The sequence below is a fragment of the Camelus bactrianus genome, chromosome 11 (genome assembly GCF_048773025.1).
Source record: "Camelus bactrianus isolate YW-2024 breed Bactrian camel chromosome 11, ASM4877302v1, whole genome shotgun sequence".
In the NCBI taxonomy this organism is placed as follows: domain Eukaryota; kingdom Metazoa; phylum Chordata; class Mammalia; order Artiodactyla; family Camelidae; genus Camelus; species Camelus bactrianus.
In genome coordinates, this window is record NC_133549.1 from 72,998,079 (window position 1) to 73,025,483 (window position 27,405).

The window sequence follows — 27,405 nt, forward strand, 5'->3', positions numbered from 1 at the left end:
CCTCCTAAGACACAGCACTCCAGTTCCCACCTCTGAACTCCCACATGGCCGCGGTACCCTGGATCTGCACTGATGCTCAGCATCCTTAAAGCCCAGTGCAGGCCACCTCTCAGCAGCATTGCTGACTGCCTGGCCTGCTGGCCTCACTGCCCCAAGAGCCCCCATTGAAGAGTGAGGCACCCCTGGGGGTCTCCCAGCTCCGTCAGGGGGCCTCATTGCCCCACCACTCTGAAAACATCTCAAACACAGGGATAATCTTTTTATTTAAAATTTTTAATTCTTTATGCAGTGTATTAGTTTTCTAGGGCTGTTGTAACAAATTACCCCAAATTGGGTGGCTTAAACAGAAATTCATTCTCTCACAGTTCTGAAAGCCAGAAGTCCAAAACCAAGGTGTCCGCAGGGCCTCAATCCTTCCAGAGGTTCCAGGGGAGAGCCTTCCTTGCGTCTTCCAGCTGCTGGTGGTCCTTAGCAATCCCTGGCATTCCGTGGCTTGTAGACACATCACTCCAGTCTCTGCTTCCATCTCCACACAGCTTTCCCCCGTGTGTCTCAAATCTCTATCTCCTTATAAGGACACCAGTCAGTGGATTTAGGGCCCACCCTAAACCCAGGATGATCTCATCTCAGGATTCTTAACTCAATTACATCTGCGAAGGCCCTGTTCCCAAATAAGGGAATATCCCACATTCACAGGTACTGGGGGTTAGGGCTTGGCCATATCTTTTGGGGAGACACAATTTAACCCACTTCATGGAGTTATTGTGCTAAAAACTCAAAAGTAGCGCTTTGGCCTAAGTAGTTGATGATAACAAGTAACAGAGACCCCAGGATTTTCGGGGGTGGAAGTCACCTAACACACCCGGCAAGGGGTCCCCCAGGTGGTCTCCACGTTGGCTGGAACACCTGCACGGACAGGTAGCACGTCACCCGCTGGGCACGCGCAGCTGGGGGGGAGCCTGGGTGAGTGGCGAGGCTGAGGCTGCCCGACCACGGGCGGGAAGGGTGAGGCCTGCATTCAAGGCTCCTCCCATTTTCCTGAATACTCGAGGTTCCTGCGCTTTTTGACATCGTAGAGTGGATCCTGGCAAAATGAAGAAGAATAGCTCAGGGAGTCAAAGGGAGCAAGGCTCTCTCCCCAGGACAGAAACGTGAACGGTGCGGTGGCCGAGTCCTGGTTGCAGATCTCCGTGCGAATCCACACTTAGAGCGGGCCTGAGGGACGCTGGCCTTCTGGCTCTGTGGGCGTTCCCTGCGCATGGAGTCGCCAATGCTGGCCCTGCACAGTCTCAAGATGACTGTGAGATCCGTGTAACCTGTGCACCTGAGCCTCGTATGTCTGGGAAGGCCACAGCTGTTTCCACAGCAAAGGAAGTTGCAACCTCTGGGGCCCAGCGGGAACAGGAGCAGGCAGCTTGCTTCAGATGAGTTCCTTAACCCCTGGGAGATCTGAAAGGCAGGCAAATAGGCCAGTGGCTTTATTGTGCACCTACTATGTGCCACGCGTTCTGTGAGGTCATGGCCCACAGGGTCTCATTCAACTGTGCCAAGGGGTTAGAGACTCATGTTTCGTTTTGTTTTTTCAGAAAAGGAAAGTGAAGCATAAAAATTGACCATCACCAGAAGGCTTTTGAGTGTCTACAAAGAAATCCCCCAAAAGTGCTTTGAGGTGAGGACCAAGGTGAGGAAGGGGCAGGTTTAGAAACTCAAGTTCATGATGAGACCTGGATAGGAGTCCTGGAGTCAAAATAAATAACTAAGCCGCTGACTTCCCTGGAGAGGACTCAGGCCACCTTACGTTACTCCACTGGCTCGGGAGCCAAAACAGCTGCATTTTATCATTCCTCAGAAATCCATAAAAGGGTTGGAAAATGCTGGTGCTTGGGGGGAAAATGGATGAGAATTTAAATTTAATTGTGGGCCCCTGCTGCTCTGTGATGGGGCCGGGAGATATCACCTAGGGGGCCCTGGGGTCGCCTGCAGAGAAGTAGAAAGAAATGTTTTGCCTCCAGGGCTCCAGCCCACATCAGTGCTCTGTCTTTCCTGCCTCCAGCCTCAGGATCACTCTGACCACACCCTCCTCTGGCCTCCTGCAGCCTCTGTCCCCTCCCTCCCCAGGCCCAGGTTGCTGTCCTGTATCTGTGAGCGGGGCCTCCTGCCCCAGCCTGGAAGCTCCTTGCGGCTGGCTGTGTTCTCCTGGCCATCCCAGGCCTGCTCACGGCCCTTCTGTCCTGACAAAGGCCCTGCCTGGCCTTCCAAGCTCGTCAACCAGTCTGAGCTTCAAGGCTGGGCTTGGCTCGGCCTCAGGTGCTACCTTTGTGAATCACAGAATGTCCAAGCTGCTGAGTGTGTAAGAGACTCAAGAACTCACAAGCTTCATTGTCCTGGAATGTCTCTGAGCATGTAAATTACCCAGGGCCCAGGGACAGTGCAGGTTCTGATCCAGTGGTCTGAAACCCAGCCCTTCCAGCAGACCCCCGATGCTGACACTTGGTAGACCCCACCTTGAGTCCTAAGGCTCTTGGTCATTGATTACGTAAACAGGCCCAGAAAGGAGCAGAAAGTTGCCTGAAGTTGCACCGTGAAAGGAGCTGAGAGGAACTCCCACCGGCTGTTCTGCCCCTGCTTCAGGATTCACCAACTCTAATGCCTCAAAGGATTGGGAAGGCAGGAAGACAGGTGCCAGCAAAGCTCCCCGGGGCTGCCTGCCTTGCACACTGCATGTGGCAGGGACCAGCTTTCCTGCTCCCAAATGCTGGGGCCAGAACAGGTCACCTCCCATCCCAGCCCCGCTCAGGAGAGGGGCCCCAGGCACCAAGCTGTGCTCTCTGAAAGGCAGTGTGAAGAATGTGGGTTTTACAGTCTGGCAGACTTGGGTGCCAACACCAGCCAGCTCCATGCACTCTTGACTGTAACCTCTCCCAGCCTCAGTTCCCTTATATATAAAGTGGAGATAATAACGGCAGGGACCCCACAGAAATGCTGTGCTTGTGTAATGAGAGGCAGAGGGTAGTCCTTGGTCCAGGGCAGTGGCTCAGCCAAGAGGGGCCCCTCTGCTGGTGCCTGTTCCTCCTGATTGCCGCTCTCCGCACCCCGCCCACTGCCAGGGACTCGTAAATACTGTCCATACTGCCCATGGTCCATTTGGTACTAAGAGCCCTTTACCCTGGCTGGGTCTCCTCTCCTACCGCTCCTGAGTTCCTGCTTCATTTTTCACTCAAGCTCTGGCTTTTTCCGGAGATGTCTGGCTCCAGAGCAGTAGCTTCTCAGCCGACCATGGAAGGGTGGAAGATAGATTTCATCTCAAATCCAAGCTCTGCTAGACTGGAAGTGGCTGCCTGGAGTACTCTAGCCTAAGAGGAGCTCTGAGACAGATCCACGTTCAGGGGGAGAAAGTGCTGTGCTCAATTAGTAATGTCTGCCGTGGGCTCAGAAGTGGGGAGCAATGGCATAGTGTGTGCTACTTACCGTCCCTTGGAGAATGGACTTGTCATTTCAGGCAGCTCTTCTGGCTGATCTTCACAATCCACGTTCTTATTCAGTGAATCCTCAAAGCCATACTGTGAAGTCAACGGTAGCACCAACAACACGGGAGAGGTGAGAGCGTCTGAGACACAAGGAGGTGCCGTGACATGCCCAGAGTCCCCAGCAAGCACCAAAGGTAGGACAAGAGCCTAGTTTTGCCTGAGCCCCCTTCCCATGCCTTGCCTGCTGGCCTCATTTCTCCCCATCCTGGAACGGCTAAGGTCTGGGGTCAGGGGGCTATCCCTTGGCATCCCCGGACCTGCCCCAGTGCAGAGTTTGGGTCTCAACTCTCTAAACTTGTCCCCACATATCTCAGAGAGAACACGGGCTTTGATCTCTGCAGACCAGCCTGCCTCTCCCTGGGAAGTGCCTCCCCATTTCCAGGCCTCAGTCACCCCATTTATATAGTGTGAGGAGTGGTGCCTCCTCCGGATGGAGAACCAGCAGGAAGCGCTGGCTTCCCAGGAGACAGCTCACGGCTCTCACCTCTGTCCTTTTCTTCCCTTCCCTCCCCAGCAGATCTAACCCCTGCCAGCTCTCAGAGAAGGGCTTCTGACCCCTCTCCAGCCTCCCCCCGAGCTGTGGCTCATTTACGGGCCTGCAAACAGCCCCAGGAGCAGCGTCCTGGTGGCCTGCAGCAGGGGGGCGGTGAGGAGGAACCTCGAACAGGCCCACCCCCGCCACCTTGGGATGCTGCCAAGGCCACCACCAGCAGGAAAACATTTCTGCCCCTCAGGCCACCCAGCAAGGCCAGGCTGGGCCCTGGCTGCTGTTGTGCCCCAGGGTCCGGGGTCAGCGCCCTCTCCCATGTGCTGGGTGACTCAAACCGCAGCTTCTGCCTGGTAGGTCACGGCGGCTGGTGGCACCTGCCCTGCACCCCGTCACCTGGCGGGAGAGAGCGGGATGAGATAACGTCTGGACCGGGATCCGGCGTGGGGAAAGAAAAGCGCTTTGCACACGCGGCTGAACCTGCACTTGTTTATTTATTTGTGTTTGCGGCTCTCAGCCCAGCTCGGCACACCAGGTCATGGCGGGGAGAAGCTCATGTCTCTCCTACAGCCTGACTTCCCAGGGGAAGGTCGCGGGGTTTCAGTTCTGGGCTTTCCCAGAAAAGAACAGCACTCTGGTCCGAAGCCCGAGGCCAAAGGAAGTCTTTGCACCAGGAAAGACAGTACACCACCCAAGAGCAACAGACCTTCTTGGCAAGGTGAGGGCGAGGTGAGGGGGTCCGAGGAGCAAGGTTGAGACCGCAAAGGAAAAAAATAGAGCACTAATTCAGCACCTACTGTGTCCTAAGTAGTCTGCTGAAGATTTCATCTTAGTTTGTTTATTCTTAAAATGATCAGACTGGGTCAGCGTTCCCTGTTCTATCTCAGAGTGTTTAAACAGCATCAGTGGTTCTGACTTAATGGTTTGGGGGTGGGGGTCAGTATTTTTTTTAAGCCCTGCAGAGCATTCCAACATGTAGCCAGGGTGAGAACCATGGCCCAAGGCGGTGCTTCTCAAACTTCAGCCTTTACAGATCTTGTTGAAATACAGATCTCAGTTCAGCAGGGCTGGGGTAGGGCTGAGTGTCTGTATTTCTGCCCGGCTCCAGGGGATGCCCGAGCTGCTGGTCCTTGGACCACACTTTGAGTAGCAAGGGTGCAGCCTGTCAGCTCCTCAACGGCGAAGACTCTCACTGATTCATTGCTGGATCTGAAGCACCACTAACAGCACTGGGACATAGTAGCTGCAGAATGAATATTTGTCAAAGGCATAAAGAAATGAACAAGGCTTGGAGGCGAGTGTTGCCTGATTGCCATTTTATGCTCAAGAAAGTTGAGTTTGATGCCAGACCATAAGGAAAACAGGCTTGGGGAGGCGCTGAACTGAGTGTGAGGTTGCAACTAAGTGACCATGGGCTCTGGGGCTCAGGGATGACAGCGGGGAAGGAAGGACTCAGGCTCTGGGGTTTGACTGCCCCAGTCCAAATCCTGCCTCCAGCACCACCAGGCGACTGGACCCAGGAGATGGGGCTGCAAGCTGGGTGACTGTGTGTAAGTGTCTCATTCACTTGGTTTGCTACCTGAAAGGCGTGAGCAATCGTATTTGTAATTCCAAAGGGTTATTTTGAGGGTTAAATGAGATGATTCACAGATGGGAGTTTAGATGATACTAAGAGTGTTTGTTTACTGTCTTAGGTATGGTAATAGTTTTGCTTTCTTTTTTAAAGTTTTATACCCTGTAGCAATACACATTGAAGTATTGACAGGTGAAATGACACAATGTCTAGGATTTGCTTTAGACTTTCCAGTAGACAGGGAGAGAGAAGACAGAAAATTCTGGAGGAGGAGGAAGAGGAGGAAAAGATAAGTTAGAAGGGATGGATGAAAAAAGGACAAACATCAGTCATCATTACTGAAGCTGGGTGATGGGCCCTAGGGGGTTTGTGACTCTCCTGTCTGTTTTTGTCCACCCTGGACCATTTCCACCACCAAAGGTTCACAATAATAAATTAGAAAGTGATGGAGCGGGTAACATGCTTGGCCTGACTCCTGATTCCTAGTAAGTGATCAGCCTCTGCAAAAGTCAGCTCCTGTCCCTTCAAGATGAGCCAGGCTCTGGCCATGAAGGAGATGCGGGGGGCCACCAGGTATGTCCCTCAACCCTGAGGGATGTACCCAGTGTCCCGTTGTCGGCAGGAGGAAAGCTGAGATTTGAAACCAGGCCTCCAGAGTGCTCAGTCAGCTGGGCCACACGGCTGGAAGAGCCAGGTTAGTTTGCTTTCTGGAACAATCAGCAGAAGGGCCGATGCTAAAAATAATAACCCTTACTGAGGACGGCCTATGCCAGGCCCTTTGCATACATTGCATTATTTAATCCCCACAAAACCCTATGAGGTAGATGTCCTTTCCATTTCCTAAATGAGCGAACAAAGACTCAGGTTGCTGGGGTGTCTGGGCCAGGGACACGATGTCTGGTGCTGGACATCCCCAGTACGCAGAGGCAGCCCCTCTGTCCAGCCATTCCCTCATCTTTGTTATTTAATGTGTGGCCCACTTTGGTTCAGGGGTCTCACACTGGTCTCAGCTCTCGGGGGTGCATCTTGCCTGCCCTGCTTTGGGCTGCCCCCAGTGCCTGCACACCCAGGGTAGATCCACAGTCAGTGCCTCTTGCCTGCCTGCTGGGCCCCAGCAAGGATGCTCAGGCACTCCAAGTGGACAAGCCCTCCCGCCCTTCCCCTCTTTGTCCGAACCCAGAGGGGTGGGATTTCCGTCCCCAGCCGGGCTGTCACAGGGCCACAGCCTCCCACTACCCTGGGCTGCACACCAAGTCCTGCTGCAAAGCCCACCATGAATGGTAGCCATTCTTCATCCAACCTCCAGCTCACCATCGCCCCGCAGCCTGGGAAGGGAGACCTCAGCCTTCCCCAGGCCTGTAAACACCAAGCCACACACGCAGCAGGGCCCCAGCAGCCAATAAATCTTGGCCTCAGGGTTCTCTTAAAGAGGCAGAGCCTGCACAGACCTACCCTGGCCCTAGGCAGCCGCAACGGCACTGTGCAGCCTGCACGCCGCCCAGCCTCTCCCCTGCCCACCCCAATGTGAAGAGAGACAAAGCAGACATTTAGCAGGCATTCTCCCAGTAAGCTTTTTCTCTTGCTTTATAACATCTAACTTTTCTTTCTTCTTTTCCCCCTGTACTGCTCACCCTGGGGATAGGACAACGAGTAGACCTGCTGGTGGGAATGAGCACATGATTGATTTCTGGAAGCTGGAGCCCCCAGGCCCCTGGCGGGAGTCAGGTGGGGAGGCAGAGGTCTCTGGGCTTTGCACCCAGGGAAGCCGAAGGGAAGCCGAGGGCACAGTCGGGGTCAGACAGGAAGCAAGCCTAGCCCAAATGCTTGTTCTCCAGAAGCAGGCTGTCCCGATTAGGCATGGTGGCCACTGGGAAGGACTCTGAGGCCCACAGTGCGGGGAGAGGAGCCACATGTGGCCTTAGGGATGACATCCTTTCATTCCACCCCAGGGAAGAGCCAGGCCACTCGCTGGGGAGTCCACAGCAGAGCCGGGGCTAGACCTTTCTCCGCTAGAGATGTTTTGGTTTGTCTGTTCTTTGGATATGAAGGTACCTTTATGGGACGAGTCTGACACTTACTTGCATTCTCCTAGAAATAGTATGTTCAGTGATTTCTGGAATCGGCTCCCCATGTGTGTTCACAAACCCACCAGACAAACGTCATTCCCAGGCTCCCAACCCTACCCGGCACCCCTGCAGTGTGTATCCTGGCAAACACCTGGCGCCGTTAAGTATCAGGTGCTGGCGGAAATGTGGCACCTGCCCTAAGGAAGCACACAGTTTGGGTGCAAGTTGAGGATTCTCCTGCCTGCCCCAACTCAGTGCCCTTTAATCACCTGCACTGGGCACCCTGGGTAGACCTTCACTGCTGCCCACGACGATCAGGATGGGAAGACAGAGGGGCTTGGTAAGAGAGAGAGGGCATGGAGGGCTCCCCTTCTCGAGGGGAGGGATACTGGCCGGTATGGGATCAATGGGATTCCAAGGGTCAGAGAACAAAACAGGCTGGGCAGAATAGCTCCCGCCCGCACAGCGGCAGGAAAACCCAGGGCGCCTGCGTTCTGGGCAAAAGGAGTGAGAGGACTGTTCCAGGAGGAGGAGAAGTGACTCTTGAGGTCACTGGTCCCAGACCACTTTCCGGCCTTTGACTGCATCAAGGAACAGTGTCCTCTGCACCTACCCTGGAATCCCAAACTCTAGTTTCACAGATGAGTGAGCTGAGGCCACGATGGAGAAGGTAAACGCCCAAGGTCACCCGGCTAATTGGAGTCAATCCAGATCAGAAGAGGTGCCCCTGAGCCTTGCCCTGGTTGTGTGATTTTTATTATCCCCAGGTATGTGGGAATGGGGTGTTTGCTTGCATTTTGCAGAAATGATTAACTTCTGACCTGCTGACCTTCATTACCTGGTTGCCAGAGTGCTAATTAGCCACTTGGCTGGTCACCTGGGCCAAGGAGGGCTTGGGAAAGGGCCAGAGTCCTCTGCCCCCCGGCCAGACCAGCTGTGCTGGCTGCTTTCTGCATCCTGGCACCATGAGATGTCCAAACTGGGAAGCCCAAGAGGGCATACATCCCCTGCTTGGAGAGAACATTCAGGCCCAGAGAGAGAAAGGGACCAACCTGAGGTCACACAGCTGGCGGAGACAGTACAGGTGCCCCCAGACGATGGGGCACACAGCATGTTCTTGAGGACAATCTGTCCATCGAGTACATTGGCTTAGACCAGCCTGGCCCAGCCCAGTGTGGCGGGGAGGGTTTGGTGGACAGGCTGTAGATGCATTGAGGACTCACCACCCCAGGCTCCGGCGGTGGATTATCATGCCTGACCCGCTTCATTCCTCACTACAGCCCTGTGGGGCAGGCATTGTTGTGCCCATTTTACAGATGGGGAAACTGAGGCTGAAAATTATGAAGAAGGCTCACACATTTTAAGAATGGCCCAGTCAGGGCTCCAATGTGGTCAGTCTGACTTGGGAGTTTGTGTTCCTTGCTTTCTCCCTCCTCATGTAGCCTCTGCCCCATGGGTCCACGTTCTAATAAGAATGCCCCAAACTCCAAGGACAGGGTGTTGCCCTCTCCTTGCCCCACGCTATGCACACTTAGAGATGAGGGTGTGGGGGATCAGGAAGCCTGAGGCCTGAGCTATCAGGTGCACCTTGAAGATGGGGGGCTCTATTCAGACTTCGAGAGGCCGACTGAGGATGGCACATGGTAACATCTGCTGAACCACCATGCCCATGCATGTGCTCAGAGGCCCCAGGGGAAAGTTCACGGTCTGTTGGGAATTCTTTTCTTGTCTGGCTTTGGGCTATCTCCTGGGTCTCAAGAAGCCAGAACCCTCCAGTCTAAATCCTTCTCTCCCTCCCAGGACATGCCCCCGCCCTCTCCCCGCCGCCCAGTCCAGGGCTCTGAAAGTCTGTGATACATGTAGGGACCTGCTGGGTGGTGCAGTCCAGGGGTAGAGAATGGAGCTGGGAGATTTGCCACCAGGGTCAAGACCTGCCTTGACACACAGAGGCCGAGTCAGCTTGGAAAGATCACCGACACTCTTGGGTCTCGTCTCAGTGTCCTTACTTGTGAAATAGACATTGGTCCTCACTTCACAGGGGAAGTGTGGGGGAAGTGGTGCAAGCTGTGGAAAGGAGCTGCCCCAACCTCATGCCCGTGAACACGGGAGATCTCAGAGCTGATACCTGGTGTCGCTCAGCCCGCCTCACTGAATCGCCCCCATCTTGGGCAGCGTCTGCTGCTCACTCCCTCTGCCGGCAGGGGCCTGGCACGCGGCAGGAGCTCAGGCAAGGTGTGGGGAGCCACACTGCAGACCACGGAGACGCGGAGCATCCCCGGGTGCCTTATCCCAGGAGTGCCAGCAGAGCACTGCACGGGGGCTAGGCCACCAAAGCTCGGTCCTCTGAGGAGGGTCCCCGAGACAGAAATAATGCGGGGAAACCCATCCTGAGCATTTCCTGAGTGGTGCCACTGCTGGGGCCTGCGCTGTCCCATGGTGAGGGTGACAGACCTAGAGGAGCCCTAGGAGGCCACCAGACGAGCAGCAGGACATCACACATGCCTGGTCAGTGGCGAGCATGAGGACCATTTTCAGACTTGTTCTGAGAGTTAACACCAACGATGACGATGATGACAGTGACAGTAACAGTAGCTCTCATTTACTGAGATCTGACCTGGGGCCACACGCGAGCTCTGCACACGCAGATGTCTTCTGATTCCCATCCCAGGCTCCGAGGGAAGTGCTGGCACGGCCCCTTTACAGGTGAGAACGCTGAGCCTCCGTGAGAGGCGCTCGTAGGCACTCACGGCTCACTGCCGGGCGCCAGCGGGCTCTCGGCTCCAGCCGATGGGCCTGCCGCCTGCCGTCAGGCTGGTCAGTAAGCGGATCAGTAACTCGTCCCTACTGCCCACCCTGCTGCCGGTGCACAGGCCTCTGAGGCCCGAGGCTTTTGAATGGGCCTCAGGCCCGCCCGAGGCCTCCCCCCTGACGCAGGGCCTGAGGTCCGGCCAGCTCTCAGGGACACAGGGCAAGCAGGGGAGGGTGCGGGGAGGAAGGCAGAGTCGGGGGGCAGGGATGGGACAGGCTTGCTCCTGCCATCACCCCTTCCCCTGCCCTGACAGAGGAGAACTAGGTCTCCATTTAACTTCGCTTTCTGAAAGTCTGTGTTTTATGAATTGTGTGGACAGGAAGGCACCCTGTGAGCCAGGAAGTGAGCAAGGGGCCTGGGAGAAGCCTTGAGAGCGAGTCAGGAGTGGGCCGGCCCACGGGTGGCGTTTGGTTCTTCCATAAAAAGGAGCCCCAGGACTTTCTCTGCCTCATCCCATTCCCTTCATACCTGTTCCTTCAATGAGATAGAAGCATTTGGAAAGGAGAAAAATGTCCTTTGACAAGTAGGAGCCCCACGTGCAGGGAGTTTTCAGCTGTGACCACAGATCCCACCCATCCAGGGCCTTGCCAACGCTGACCGTCTCTCCTGAGTCCACCCAGAGGACAAAGGAGCCCTCGAGGCCACGGTTTCCTACACCTCTGTCATCCTGCAGGGCCCTCTGGGCTGCCCATGCCTTTAAACCCCTGGACAGATACGGGCTGATTCCTTTTCATTAGGTCAACTTATTTTTAAGCTTCCATAAGTACATTTTAAAAGAACATTTTATATCACTATCATAAAGAAGAAATGAGTATTCTTCTAAAATATTAAAATAACTATCTATTAAAATGTTTGAAACAGTTTTCTATGTACCAGTTCAAATCGCCCCCTTCCCTGCGGGACGCTGCCCCAGTCCTTCCCTCCCCTGCTCGCCCAAACTTTTGCTGTTTACTGCTTCGGAGCTCAGACACCCTTACCATGAGCACTGGCTCGCACAGCTGGGGGCCCTCTGTCCCCTTTCGGACCTGCCAGTCCTGAGCCAGAGCCTCTTGTGTCCTCTGCCCCACTGCTCCTCCTGGGGAGTGTCTTCAGCATCAGCCAAGTTCAACTGTGAGGGACACGCCATTGTTTACCACGTGGGGAGCCCCCGGGGCCACAGCCTGGGAGGGATGGGAGGCAGCCACCTGGACATGTACTGACCATGACTCCATGCACAGCCTCACTCTGTCATTGGATTGTGTTCAGGAGTTCATCTTCCACAAACTTTCCCAAGAACCCAGTTTCACCCCTTAGTTCCAACTGAAATGTGTTCTCCCTAAAGCAATTCAAATATTAGCTCCAGAATTCTCTCCATCAACTAGATTCCTTCAAGGTAATCCTTCGTAAGCTTTTACTATTTGTTTCTCTTTGGGAAACAGAGTCCCCTGCGCGGCTCTTCCCTCCTTTACTGCTCTCTCCGCCTCCCCTCTGGTCAAGGAGGGTCCCCTATCCTGCTTTCCTGAAGCACCAACACTTGTCGTAAATCGTTCTGCCATCTTTCCAATCCCACCGCACTTGGCAAAGGAGCATCTGGTGAGATGCCTGATGAGAGAGGATGCCCTCGGGTGAGCCACTTAGCTCCATGTTCTTCCTCCTCCCTTAGGGTGAACAGCCCTGGTCAGATGACTGGGAAGAATGGCCTTACCTTAACTGAGCACCTTCTGCATTCTAGGCACTGGGCTGCGGCTTTCCCACCTTGTTCCACAATTTCCCACAGCAGCTGGGTCAGCTAGGCTCTCAAAATGTGCATAGATCCCACCCCCACCCCCCCCCAACTATCTCCTCTGTCCCCTCCTGGTCCAAGCCATCATTATCACTCTCTTGACCTTGGCAACAGCCTCTTGAGTCTCCTCGCTTCCACCCTCACCTCCCAGGCCCACTATCTTTTCCCAACACGAGGGTCCAGGGTCCCTGTTAAAATGTAAATGAGAGAAGCCACTCCTTGGTGTAACAAGCTCCCATGGCTTCCTACCTCACTCAGAGAAAAAGCCAAAGTCCTAAAGAAGCCCCACCTGCCCACCCCAGCATCTCACATCTGCCTCCTCTCCCTCCCCTCCTGCTCCCCTCTGCCTCACTCTCTCCATCCCATACATGCCAGCCTCCTTGCCGTCCTCATACACTGAGTATACTTCTGCTTGTAGATTTTACCATTGCTATTCCTTCTGCCTGAAGCCCTAATTCCCCAGGTAGATGCCAGGTAGCCAGGTAGCACAGCTCCTCACCAATTCCTGATTTGCCCGAATGGCAAATCAGTGGCTCCTTCTCTGGACATCTCACAGGAAATGGCTCCACAAGCCAGCCGTTTCCTACTGCCTGCCCAGGTGGAGTTTTCTTCCCAGTATTTCAGGCCATCTGATATTAACGTGCATACCAACTAGTTTATTGTCCATCTTTCCCTCCCTCTCCCCTCCCAGCCTTCCCCTCCCTGTTAAAATATCAGCTTGCAAAGGCAGGGACTATTGCCTGTTTTGTTCTCTGGGGTACCCTTGCACACAAGGACTAACTGATTCCATGGGTACGGGGACTATGCTACCATCTTATGGAGCAGTCTGAGGCTCAGAGAAGTTAGGATTGCTGCCAAAGACCCCATAGCTGGTAAATCATAAAGTTGTTACAGAGAGTAACTGGTCTATCAATCCTCCATACCATGCTCCCTCTTACACCTGGGACAATGGTTCTGCCAGCCATGGTTTTGTGTGTTTCAGACCCTGTGCAAAGCAGGAGAGGCGATTGTAACCAGATTCCCACAGGACTTGTTGGTCTCCTAGCATTATGGGTTTCCAGGATGAGAGGCCCCTTAGTGGCAGCAACTGACAAGGGCCAATAATTCAGTGCCAGTTGCTAGGAAAGTGTATATATATATATATATATATACACACACATATATATATATATAATTTTTTTTTTGCTCGTTTTGCAAAAAAAGAAAAATGCCATTTGGCCTCAGAAAGATGTTCTTGCTTCCAAACACATGATTTTTGCACATGGTGAGGATGTGTGATTTTTACATATGTATTTTTTCCTTTTTTTCTCATTTAGTAAAAACAGATTCATCTTTGGCAAGAGGGTGAGAGAAAGGGAGTATATGAAGATTACTATAGCAAACCATTACTTTGCTATTACAGACCAAGATCCAAGAGTTTGGAATCACCATGGATAAAAGGAAAATTTTTACAAGGTGGGGTGGTGGGGGTGAGGCAAAACTCTAAAGAGAGTTCATGAAACAAAAGGTAGATTTGGGAGCCAGCTCCCGTGTATCCATTCTGAAGCATCCAAGATCTTCAAGAGTATTTAGATATTCCTTAACTCTGAGATGGCAAAGGAAGGGCATAAGTGATGCCACTCCTCCAGTCTACAACCAGGGCAGACATTAATAATCAATCATAGCACTCTTTCTTACTAAGCAGGCATGCAGACTCAAGACTCTAGGAAACCTCTATCCATTGATGAGAGCTGGCAAGTAAGCTGAGACAAGGTTGCTTATTTGCCCTAATAAACTTCTTCATTTTACATATGAAGTGATTGAGACACAGAGGGAGGAAGCAACCTGATAGAGGGTACACGAAATGTTCATATAAGTAAGTTCTCTTCCAGCTTTGCTGCTGCCTCCCTGGCTAGGATTTATTTCACCAAACTCCCTATTTCCTGGGTGTCTCCCAAGTCCCTTTTTGGAGGTGAGAAGTCCTGAGGCGCCAGAGTACCTAAAAGAGGATTCAGAGAGTAAATCTGGGAGCTTAGACTTCCTGCCTCAGTCAGTATTTGTGCAACAGGCAGGCCATGGCTCTCTGCAGAAGCACGTCAGGTCAAAATGGCTGCCAGGAAGAAACAGAAGTCTGCATCTCAGTGACATGGCCTTTTCATGTGTTTATGAAGATCACTCTTAAAAGGGAAGAGCTAGTAACTAGGAAAGGCCAGCATTCCTGCAGGAAATTGTTACCACTCTAATGGTTCTTGTGTATTTTTCCTCAATTGGAGAATGAAGTTTTCCACTAGATTAGCATTTCCAAAGTGTTTTATGGGAAGCACATTCTGAAGATGTTCTAGGAGATTTTCCACAAGATAACATAAAACTAAAATACAAATAAAATAAAACAGAAAAGATTTATGGCCAAATATGCTGGAGGAACTCAGCATATGGTACCTCTCTTGTGGAAACAACATACTGTATCTTAGAGTATGAAAGGCCCTGAGAAGTCCCGCAGTGAAGCCGTGTAGATTGTATTTTTCAAGATGCGTTTGTCCACAGAAGTCTGTCAGCACGTAGCACTTATTAAAATTCTGCTAGACCCTATTTCAAAGACACGAGTTTAACTGTAGCACATTAGAGGACAAAAAATGCAGGAGTCAGATTCGAAAGAACTAAGTTTGAATTCTGGCTACATGTCTTTGAAGTTTTATTCTAAGGAGTTTGTACTTCAGTTTTTAGGTGATAGAAAAATCATCTAGATTTAGTTTAGGTTTTTAAAATATATTTGTTAGAGATACTATAGGTTCATTATAGAGAATTTAGAGAATATAAAAAATGTATAGAAGCAAATTAAAATTGCTCATACTTGCACCACCCAGAGATAACCACTGTTAAAATTTTGATACATTCCTTCAAGTCTCTTTACTCTATTAAAAGAATCTATAGACACATACTTAAAAAAAAAAAAAATATGACAATACACATAGTTTTATATTCTCTGGTTTTTGGTTTTAACAATAAGGAAAAGTGTGATTAACCAAAATATCCAACAATTCTCCCTGAAAACATGAATTTAACTTCTGATTTCAGAAATCAGAATTATTTGGATTTGAAAAAGTGAAGACCTGGTAAAAAATAATGTCTTTTGAAGCACCTGCAATAGAAACTTAGCAGTAGCCTAGGACCAAACACAGTATCTGAGCAAGAAAACATCTGAAGAATCACACAGAGGAAGACGGATGATGGCTGTGAAAAACCTTTCAGTGCAGGTCAGATTTTTTGCCACCAATGAACTTGCAGCAAACTTACAAAATCTATCAGCTCAAAAAGTTTTGTGGATTCTGGAACTGCACATATTGAATTGCAGGCCTACACTGTGATTGCCAGCCAAGCCACACATCCGTTGTTGACTGCTTGGGTTGTTTCTGAATTTTCATTATTACAAGTAAGGCTGCAAAAAGCATTCTTGCCCATAAATTTTTTGCACATCCGTGGTTGCTTCCTCAGAATATATTCCTAGAAATTGAACTCCTGGGTCACAAAGAATTAACATTTTCAAGGTTCTCGATATATCTGCCAAACTGCTCTCCAGAAAGCTGAACAATTTACACTGCCAGCCCCATTGTGTGGGAGACAGACTATTTCCCACCCAATAGCAACACTGGGTATTATCAGTGTTTGAAGAATGAATTCCAATTTGAAGAGCAAAAATTTCCATCTCTCTCTCTCTGAGTTACATTCCCTTTATTACTAGCGATCTTCAACCTTTTTTTATATACTAACTGAATGATTATATTTCTTTTTAAAGTGTCTTTATATTTCTCATGCAAATCTTTTTATTAAGATGTTCATATTTTCCCTCTTGACTTGTAAGAGCTCTTACAGATTAAGAATATTAAAAGCACTTTGGGTATCACATATGTTGCAATATTTTCCTATTTTTGTCATTTGACTTAATGTTATTTATGATATTTTGATGGTTCCCTGGATTTAAAAAGTGGTGTAATGTGTAATGCATGTGGAATATGAAACCCTTAAAAACACAGAAGAATGTCAAACAAAAGAGCTTACCTGTAACTCAGCCAACCAGAAATAAGCACACTAATATTTTGGTATAGAATTCCTAATATTTTCTGCTTCGTTCAAACAGGGGTTTGTCATTTTGTACATTTCAGAGCCTGCTTTGCCTTCCCTTATTCTTGCAAATTTTTTTTTTCATTTTAACAAATATTCTTCTGTAACTCAGTTTTTATGATTACATAGCAGTGCATTTTACCCAACCATCATTTACTTAAATATACCCTGGTTTTGAACATTCAGGCTGTTTCCAGTTTTTATCATTACTCGTAATGCTGTGTTGAATGCCTTCTTACCACCACCCATTCTCACTTCTTTATTTCTTTATAATGAATTCCTATAATTTCTGGGACAAAGGACAAGTGTATTTTCAATTTTTTCATTGTTTTTCCAGTAATTGATATTTAATTGATATTTATTAAGCGAATTTTTTAAAATATAGAGTGATTTTAAAGAAAATAAGAATCATCCTTAATTTTCCTAGTTGGAAACAGCTGCTTTGAACGTGTTGGACTTTCATCTGTACCTTTTCATCTGTGCATGATGTTTGTATAAACATAACAGGGATTGCCTTAGACACACTGTCTTCTAAACACAATTGTTTCACTTCGTTATATTATAGACATTTTTTCCAGCACAGGAGTAATTTGAAACCAAACTACTTTAACTGCTCACATAGTATTATACTGTTTGGATGTCCCATGATATATTTAATTGGTCTTTCTTTACAAGGACTTTCGGGGCTTTGTTTTCCATACTCCTGAAGTTACCTACAACGTGGTAATGGACATCACTGAGATATCCTTCACTGCGTCCTCGGCGTGCATTCTTGGCCATGAAATCAGTGTCTCAACGACATGCACATTTCTGAGGCTTTTACTATATGCTGGTGGGTTACACTGTGGCGTTTGATTTGATTTGCAGTCCCTCCTATAATGTTCAAGACTGTTTCCCAGAACCCCAACCAGGAAAGGGGATTATCTTTTAATTAAAAATATTTGGTTAAATGTGGCATCTTATTGTTGTTTTAATGTGCTTCTTTTTAAAACAACAACAACAACAACAAAACAGCCACACCAAACAGTCCTCCATCTATTTACTGACCGTTTGTTTTTCTCTTCTGTTAACGACATCCCTGTTAGCTTATTGGAGTGTTTATCTTCTCATTGTTTTATAAGCTTTCTTTATAGGTTAAGCTTATTAACACTTTAAATATGCCATATTTTTAGAAGTATTTTCCCCATTTTTACACTTGCTTCTGTTTTTTAAGCTGTCTTTAGCATCTAACAGCAATAACTGTACATAGTCTGACTGATCAGATTTGTCTCTATTATCTCTTCTCCCAGTATCTTCCTGAGAAAGACCCTCTCCAGCCCCATATTTTACAGACTGACCTACATTTTCTTCTAGTGCCTTTGTGACTTTATTTTTATATACATATCTTTAATTCACTAGGGATTTATTTTAGTTTATGACTGAGCTAAGGATCGGAGTTAATTTTTTTTCCCAACATCATTTATTGAATAATCCATCCTTTCCACAAGGATTTGAAATGTCACCATTATCACATACTAAATATTTATACATACTCCAGTCTGTCCCTGGGCTTGCGGTTCTGTCCCATCGATCTCTCTGTCTGTTCTGGGGCTGAGGGGAGAGAGATTTCTGGGGGAGAACAGGCAGGACTTGATAACTGATTAGACATGGGGGGAGTTGAAGATGACTTCAAGGTTTGAGACTGAATAACCGGATGGATGGTGATGCCATTTATCAAGAAAATGGAGGTGGGGGAGGGCTCGCTCTATCCCGAGTCTCTCCTCTCCTCAATCCATCACTCACATTTCTGGCAGAATAAATTTTTTAATACATATTTATCTAATATATTGAAAAAATAATGCATGCACCTGGTAAAAAATACTCGATCAGTACAAAAGTTTTACAGTGGGAAGCCAGTGTCCCTCACAGCTCCCACTCCCAGTTCTCCTCCGCAGAAGCAACACTGTCCGTGGCTTTTGGTGTATCTTTACAGAATTGTTTTCGGTATGTACAAGCATAGATAGATAGATAGATGCCTTCATGCATGCACATTCACACACAGCTTTCAAACAAATAGAACCAGGCCACAAACACCATCCAGCACCTTGATTATTTTAACCTCAACGATTTATCTTGGAAATGGTGCCCCGTGAGCACGTATAGATCCACCTTGCTGTTTTTAATGGCTATTTGAGGTTCCATCGGATGATGTACCATCATTTTTCACCCAACTTCTATAGAGGAACATTGTTCTATTTGGGAATTTGTTCCAATTAATTTTCCTTCCTAAGCACAGAGCTGACTAGGTTTCTCTGCTGTTTAGAATTCTCCCTGGCTCCTCTCTACCAACAGAACACAACTGGAAGCCCTGGTTCTGGCTAGTGGAGTCGCCACAACAGAGCCCCCTTTCCCTCTGAACCTCATCTCAAGCCATTTCTCTGACCCACCACCTCAAACTTCTCAGAAGTCCTTCTGTGCCCCAGGTGGCCTTCCAGGTGAGGTTCCAGTTGCCTTAAATCTCTGCTCCTTCTTGTCCACCTGGGGAACTCTTACTTTTCCTTCAAAACTCTGCTCAGTAGTCACCTCTTCTGTGAAGCCTTCCAGTAATCCCCTTCGCCTTGTTAAAAATATGCACTCTGCACACCACACACACCACCACACACACCACCACACACACACACCCCCACACACACCACCACACACACACCACCACACACACCACCACACACACACCCCCCCCACACACACACGACCACACACACCACCACACACACACCCCCCCCACACACACACGACCACACACACCACCACACACACCGCCACACACACCACCACACACACGACCACACACACCACCACACACACGACCACACACACCACCACACACACCACCACACACACCACCACACACACACACACACACGACCAGACTAAATGAGTTCCTTCGTCCTCAGTGCTCCTCACACCCACACCTCACTCCACTGTAACTGCAACTTACCTTCCCCAGCATAGCTCAAGGGTAACCTCCTCTGGGCACACTTTCTCGAGCCCTCGGGTAAAACTGGCCACTCCACCCCTCACCTCACTGCCTTACACCCATCACAGCACCCACGGGTCTTCATTTCTAGCATTTCCATGGCCCTTTTCTCTCCTAGAGAGTAGAGGACTGTGAGCTCCCTGAGAGCAGCCCCTGTCTCCTTGGTAGTCACAGCCCCCCTGTCTGAGTCTGTGCCCGACATGGCAGGTGCTCAGCTGGACGCGTCAGCTAAGACAGAGCAGAGTGGCCACACCACTGCCATGTCTGTGGGGTCCTGACTCTCTTCCCGGTGGCCCATGCCAGTGCCATCACTGAATACCACCTTAGTGCTCGAGAAATGTTGTTGATTAAGCTATAACCATTATTTACATGCCTGTAATTCTCATTAGACTGCCTCGGACACAAAGATGGAATGTCATATTTATTTTGACTCCTCAAGGACCCACGGCAATGCCTGAAGCGTCAGAGATACTCAGTGATTGCGGCTGGAAGGACTGAGCAGAGGAACACGTAAGAAACAGTTGGCTTTGGAGCCTGTGGGAGCAACTGGGCACAGCATCCCACCCCCTTCAGTTACTGTTTCCCACGCTCTCAGGCTGAGGACGGAGTTCTTACCAAGGCCGACCAAGCCATGCACGGCTTGGCTTCTGCCTTTCTGTATGAGTTAGGCTCACACTCCGCTATGAATGATAGAAACTCCCAAATAGCTGTAGTTTAAATATTAGAGAAGTGTATTCCTCTCTCCTGAACAGAGACAAATGCTGGAGGGCAGGGAATGCAGGTCCTTGGTCATCAGAGGCCCAGATTCCTTCCCTTTTGTCATTCTGCCATCCCTAACACGAGACTCTACAGCATAGCAGTGGCAGCTATATTTGAGTTCCACAATCAGCAACAGCAATGAACAAAGAAGGCTGTGCCTTTCCCTTTAAGAACATTTCCCAACAGGTGCACATGGCCCCTTCCATTGGCCAGAACTTAGTTACCTGTCCATGCCTAGCTGCAAGGGAGGCTGGGAAATGTAGTCTTTATTCTAGGCTGTCTTGAGCTCTCTAGCCAGAAATAAAGGGGAGACTTTATCTTGGGGACAAAGGGAAGTCTTTTCCATATTCTCTCTCCACCCTGATCACAACCATGCCCCTTTCAGTTTCCCCTCCACTCCCCACCTCCTATCCGCCATGCTCCCTGGTGATACGAGATGCCTGTCTGTGTTGTGACCTCTCTCCCCTCTCACCTCTTCTAATTCACTCCTATTCACCCATCAGAACTCAGCTTAACCTTTGCCTTGATAGGAAACATCCTCACTAAGACAAAGCATCCATTATTGGAATTCCAAGAATCACTTCTCTCTCCTTTAAAATGCTTGTCAAAATCCCAAGTTTACATTTATTTGCAAGATTACTTGATTAATTAGATTGTAAGCCCCACCAGGCAGAAGAGTGTGTCTGCATTTGCTCACTCTTTGGTCTCCAGCACCAAGCACAGTGCCTGGTTCATTGTAGGTTCTCAATAAATCAGTGTAGCGGGGAGGGTATAACTTAAGTGGCAGGGCTCATACTTAGCATGCACGAGGTCCTGGGTTCAATCCCCAGTACCTCCTCTAAAAATAAATAAATAAACCTAGTTCCCCCCCCAAAAAATTTCTTTTTAAAGAATTTTTAAAAATCAGTGTACAGCAGATTGATTAACTGTACGTATCCTGGAAAGTCTGAGATCAAGGTCTGGGGCTGGGCAAAGCTATGAGACCAAAGGTCTTCATTTGGAGTTACCTGCAAGGAAGTGAATAACTTTGTGGGAGTGGCTAAGGTTCCTCAGAGGAGAAGAGAAAGAGAGAGAAGCGAATGATACCATTTGTATTTGCTGCATAGATGTACAAGGCAGAAACAGAATAAGAAAAAAGAGAAATGTAACATAAAAAGAGAAAAGAAGGCACTGGCTCGTTGTTTGGCTCATCTTCTTCTTCTTGGAAACAGCCCTGAGACCGAGCTCCTGGTGCCCTGAGGAAGCGGGACAGACTGAGGCTTAGTTAAGAGACCATGTGACCTACTCAGGAGACAGATCAGGCAGCTGACTCTCAGCCCATGCCTCCCAATGGGGATTCTCAACTGAGAACATGCCCCTGAGGAGGGAGGAGACATCAGGGTACAAAAGTTCAGAAAGAGTCAGAAGGACCTTGAGCAGAGAATTGATGGTTGGTTCTGCCCATCAGAGGTGACTGTGGATGACAGGCCCAGCAGAGGCATGACAATCCTTGGGACAATGAGAGATGAGCAAGTCTACATCTCTGGGGTCTGTCTCTTCTTTAAGAATTTCATATTAAAGAGAACAGACAGGGCTCCAAGGAGAGGGTAACCAGTGCTAGCTAATGCAATAGAGAAAGCCCCAAATCTCAGCAGCTCAACCCAACAGAGGGCCAGCCAGCTGCCTTTACAGTCGGATGGCAGCTGTCCTGCATGGTCCTCCTACTGCTGGTGACTCAGGGACCCAGGCTGCTTCCACCTTGCTGCCCGTGCATCTCAGGGATCTTAACCTCCATTACATGAAAGGAGAGAAAAGAACGTGTGTGGAGGAATCTCGCCTGCTCTTAATTGCTGGGACCACGGGTGGCATCTCACTTCTGCAAGAATTAGGGCTACAACTGCTCCTGGATGCATGGCGTCTGGGAACATGCTCTTGTCAGGTGCCCTGGAAAAAGGAAATGGCTCCACAAACACACAACATTGGCTCTGCCACACGAACGCTCTCTAGACCGTAGGTGGATTTGGCTCATTCATAAACAGTGATAAAGGAACCAGCAGAGAGTGAGGTACGAAGACAGAAGAGGGCTGATGAGGCCTGGGGAAGTGTTCAGGCTGGAAGAGATGACGGTCCCCTCTGAGATCTGAGGGTGAGAGGAGGGCTGGGACCCTCTCAGCAGCATTCTTGCTTGGAGGTTAAGAGCTCAGGCTCTGGAGCCAGACTTCCCGGATGAGAATGTTCCCTTCACCATTTGCCAGCTAAGGGACCTTGAGGGAGTTACTTAACTTCTCTGGGCCTCAGTCTTAGCATCTGTAAAATGGAAAGAGCACCACAATCATAGTCGTGTGGATTAAATACATTAATGTATACGGTGCTGGGTAGAATATTAGGCATATAACAATAGCTCAGGAAATACCCGGGAGCCATATAATCATTTATTTGTAACGTACGTCCATGCAGGCTTTTACACCAATGGATGTCACACACCACAAGCGCTCTGCAACTACTGTTCCCACTCCAGGCCACGCACAGTCCCCCACCCGCACGCTCGTGTAGCTTTCCATTGCACACACGCACCGTCCTTTATTTGAGCACCCCTCCTGCTGAGCACGTGGTAGTTCCCAGCCCCTCCACGCTATTAATAATACAAACAAGGCTGCAGTGAGCATCCCGGTACTTGCGTCTCTGAGCACATGGGGAAGTCTGTCTGTTCTAGAGGTGGTTCGTGGTGTTCAAAAGCACACGTGTTTTAATTTAGAGACCCATTCCTCCAAATTGTCCTCCATGACATGGCACCTTCTTAACTCCTCCCGGGAGCCCGGAAGGTGGGTGCCAGCTTCCCACGTGATAGATGTCTGTGTCACGAGTAAGCAGGGCTGTTTTATACATCTGGCACCATAAAGTCTACGGGAATCTTAGAGATGTGGAAATACGCACACACACGCCAAACTAAGAAAAGAATATTGCAAACTCAAAATGAATAAATATTTAGCTTACTGGCCCCCAAACAGAGAGTGGTTCTGTAGGGAGACAAAGAGCAAAGGCTGTGACGGGCATGGACCGCCCTTGCTGTCCTCTGACCTTGCACTGTGTGACCTGGGCGAGCCACATGGGCTGCGTGACCCTGAACTGCTTCCTCTGTGAGATGGAGACACAGAGAAGTCCTGCTGCATGGGCTCCCGCTAAGCATTAAAAGGTAACACATATATGTGTAAAGCATCTTGGACCAGGCCTGACACGTAAGAGGTCCCCAATAATAATCACCTACTAAAGTCCTGCGTCAAGGAGGCACCCACAATTCGTCTCACCATTATTTATAAGTTATACATATATGGGGTGCAGGTGCACTGAGTATCCTGAGACGACGAGGCATGGGTCCCCCAGCAGGCAGAGAGCCCAGGGCCCTCACGTGGTCGGGTGAGTGAGTGAGGACGAAACCAGCCAGTGAAGACGGAGAGAAGGTGTTGATGGGGGAGTGAGAAAACTCATGTCCCGTGACTCTTGCTGAACATAGAGAAATCCAGCCAGGTTCTCATTTAAAATAAGAGCAGAGACCAAAGCAACAAGAGCTCGGGAGAGGCTCCCACCTGCGGGTAGGGTAGCGCAAGGGCATGGCTGGTGCTTCCGGTGACACGGAGTCCCACGTGGAGAAAGCCACTGCGTTTTCAGATCTCCATCGGCTCTTCTATAACCTCCTGTCGTCTGTGTGTCACTGACTTACGTTTGATTCCTACTGCTCAATGTCTGTCCCTCTAAAACAAGCTTTTTTTTTTTTAACAAAGAATTTTTTAAGCTTTTTTGGCGGGGGGTAATTAGGTTTTTAAAAAAATTTCTTTTTTTCTTAATGGTGGGACTGGGTATTGAACCCAGCACCTTGTGCATGCAAATCACATGCTCCACCACTGAACTATATCCTCCTCTAAAACAAGTTCCTTGAGGGCAGATTTCTGTCCGTTTTATTTAAGGGCCTGTCCTGTTGTTTTAGGAGTGCTTGGCACACAGAACGCTCTCAATAAACATTTGTTAAATGTGATTGAATGAAACAGGAAGTTTCATTTGGGAGCTAATATCTCTAACAACCGGCTAATCTCCCTTTTGAACAAAGAGGCAGGAGCTCTGAGTCTCTCTCCCAGGGCAATAATTTAATCCCCTGGTTTTGGTTTCATTGTATTGATGATGGTCACCTTCCTGGTGGGCCCCTGGGCAAGACTTAGCTGGTCATAGTCTAGCCCCCTCGAGGCACATGGTGGGACGGCACCCCTAGCACACTTTGAATGTAGCCAGGCCAGATGACCTGCTTTGGCTAATGAGATGTGACTGGATGTGACAGGTGTCCCTCCCAGGCAGGTCTTTAAGAGACAGTGCAGGTTTACATCATGGCCTTCCTCACTTCTGTGGCAGTGGGGAAGCAGGATGCACACGGGGCTGGCTTCAGCCTCTGGGCGGTGGTGAGGAGCAGAGCTCCCTTGCTGACCGCCTTTGCATGTGTATCATGAGAGGGGAATGCCTAGTTTCAGTCAGCTACTGAGATTTTGGGGTCTTTGTCGGCCCAGCACAACCCAGACTGTTCTGTCTCGTGTCAATTCTGCTGAAGGACAGGAAAAGCTCCTGGAGTGGCCAGTGGAGGACGCACTGACCCAGGAGTCCCAGACTCCAGTTCTTTCCATGGGTGCAGCTCCCTCAGGGCTGCCCTGCCTCTTCAGGCACCCCAGGAGGGCTCTGGCCATCACATGAACTCAGAGAAGGGAAAAGAAGAAAGCCTCCCAACAGGGAAGGGAGAAGGCCCAGCTGAGAGTGGAAAGAGGGATCAGACTCCTTAGGGCAGGGACCCTGGCACAGCCATCTCTAAAGCTGAGCCTGGCCCATAACACCTGGTAAAGTTTGGAGGATGGATGGATTCATTTTAAGCAAGAAGCCTAATGGAATGATTAGCATTGGGGGCCCCAAAAATGAACAGACTTGGGCTCAACACCCAGTTCCACAATGACCTGCAAGTGTGACCTGGAACAAGCCCCTTCCGCCATCTAGGCTGCAGTTTCCTCATCTCAGAAACGGGGATGATAATATAGCATGTATTCGCAAGACGGTGGGAAGGGTTATCTGAGTGACACATACAGAGCGCTTCCCTTAATGCCCGCCCCCTGTGAACACTGCATGAGGGTGAGCAAGGCTGGCTCTGCATGGGTTTTTGTCCCAATCTAGTCCCCCAGGCCAGTTCTTTCTTCTCGGAAGTCCATTCGTGACTAAATGGAAACAATGCTCTCTAACCCGCAGGCTGGAGGTAAAGCACCCAGCAGGTGTGGGCAGTGGGTGCTCTCCCCCATCTCCCTTCCCCGGGGAAGGTCACGGCAACGCTGGCTCAGAAGCAGGATCCTGAAACACCCACCAGGGCCCCGGTTCCAGCTCTCACTTCTTCAGAGTAGCAGCTCGTTATGACAAATGAAGCCAAGGCGGGGTGTTCACAGGGGATAATGGGTTAATTTGTTATCTGTCCTGGGGTCCAATTTACAACCTCTCAGTCCTTGAGTGGATCTCTAATGGCTTCGCTAGGGTCCCGCCGAGAGGCTGGTGTGGCGGGGCCGGGTACTTAATGGGGCTCCGTCTCTGGAGGCTGTCGGGACAAGGCTGACCGTGATCCCTTCTTTGCAGTGACCCTCTTTGCAGCTGTCCTTGAGATGCTGGTGCTCGCAGCCGGACAGCCAGCTCAGGGGTGGAGAGTTCCCAGTGGGTGTGGGAGGCTCTCAGGCCCAAAGAACTTACTCTTTGCTTCTACAGCTCTCCACCCCCAGCCCCAGCTGAAACCTCTTACCAGCAGATCGTTTACAAGCTGTTATCAGTCTGATATCCAGATGTCCCATCTTCCTCACATCTGGAAGCGGCTCTCTTTTCCATTAACATTTATCGAGCACCTACTATATACCCAGGCTTGGCACTTTCCCAAATGCCATTACACTCAGCCCTTTCAGAGACAGTGTGCGTTTTGCACCATTAACCTCATTATGCAAACAAAGCATTCAGTTTGGGAAATAAAATATAAATTGCCCCAAATCAAGGGGACGATGATGTACATTCTCTCCTCCAGGCTCAAAATCCAGCTCCTCTTCTACCTTGTTACCTTGTCTTTCCTGAAGGTGCAGAAAGTAAAGGAAACCTTCAAGGATGACCAACTAAATGTCCCACAAGAGCTTTGGGGCTCGGGGGTGGGGGCAGGCTGTGACAGGTGGGATCTTGGACACTGTCTGATGGGGATGGGAAGGGAGGTGCAGCTGAACAGACCTCTCCAGTGACGCTGCCCAGACTCGCCGTGTGGAGGGGTTTGAAAGCTACTCAGCAAGCCTGAACCATCACAGCATAAGAGCTCCTCTCCAGAAAAGAAAATACCTGTTGCCCTTGACAAGTACAAGTGACACCTTAGACAATGGTATTATCAAGCCTCCAGGCCTGCAACTTCCCGGGAAATCAGCAGTTTCCCCGAAGCACTGAGTGAGCTGCTGGGTGACGTCCTGGCTGCGACAGGCCCTCCTCTGTCACTCTGCTCTCCTTCTGAGGGGCTCGGGGAGAGCCCCCTGAGCACACAGGGTTGGGGGGTTGGGAGTGGGGCCCCCGTCACTGTCCACTGGGTTTGGCCAGCCCTATCCAGCCCAGCACTGTGCCTAGTCCTGGCCTCCTGCGGCTCTCCTGGAAGGTTGCAGCTGTCCACCCAGCTTTCTCCCACGAGTTAGAGGATGCAGAGCCATGCGATGCAAGGAATTTCTGAAGAATGAACCTGGAGCCATTTGGCCTGTCAAAGAGAAGACTAGGGGCATAGTGCCACTCTCAGTCTCTGACAAAGGGGCAAACTGGCTCTTTGATCCCCGAAGCAGCACCAGGGCTGAGGGGCCAAGCATGAGGGATGTGGGGGAAGATGTGCTGGGATGAGAGAGGGCTTTCAAGTCTCCCCACGGTGCTGAGACTGTCCCCTTGCACTCGGCTTCCTTTCCATCTGTGAAAATCCCTGAGCACAGGGATGGCAGTAACTTTCGTATTAGAACCAGCAGCTTGGAGGGTGGTGTCAGGGAGGACTGAGGCCACGTCAGGGTTTGGAGGAATCCATTCACAAGGGCTGGCAATGTGAAGAGACTTGTGCTAGGCACATGTTGCTTCCGGCCTGGCACTGCTCTCTGCACTGGAGAATTCTCAGAAACGGTGTGTGAAATGGAAAGGCATTGCCTTGGGTATGCTGAGCTGCCTACCGCCACGCCACGAGGTCTTATGCAAACTGCGAGAGCCCTGAGACCCCTCTCCTGCAGGGGGGCTCGGGACAAACTGGGAGCCTGCAGGGGGTCAAGTTAC

The 27,405-nt window shown here is 50.0% G+C and overlaps 1 long non-coding RNA gene across 2 annotated transcripts in view; it reads right to left on the reverse strand.

Moving 5' to 3' along the window:
• Nucleotides 1–291: 291 nt before the first annotated feature.
• The window catches only part of LOC123619192 (uncharacterized), a 157,048-nt gene continuing 129,934 nt past the window's right edge, over nucleotides 292–27,405 (reverse strand). For both annotated transcript variants that reach the window (XR_006727736.2, XR_006727735.2), the window contains 2 exons: nucleotides 3,469–3,560; nucleotides 292–1,449 (listed from right to left, as the gene is read on the reverse strand). This is a non-coding gene — a long non-coding RNA (uncharacterized LOC123619192). The remainder of the gene's footprint in view (nucleotides 1,450–3,468; nucleotides 3,561–27,405) is intronic.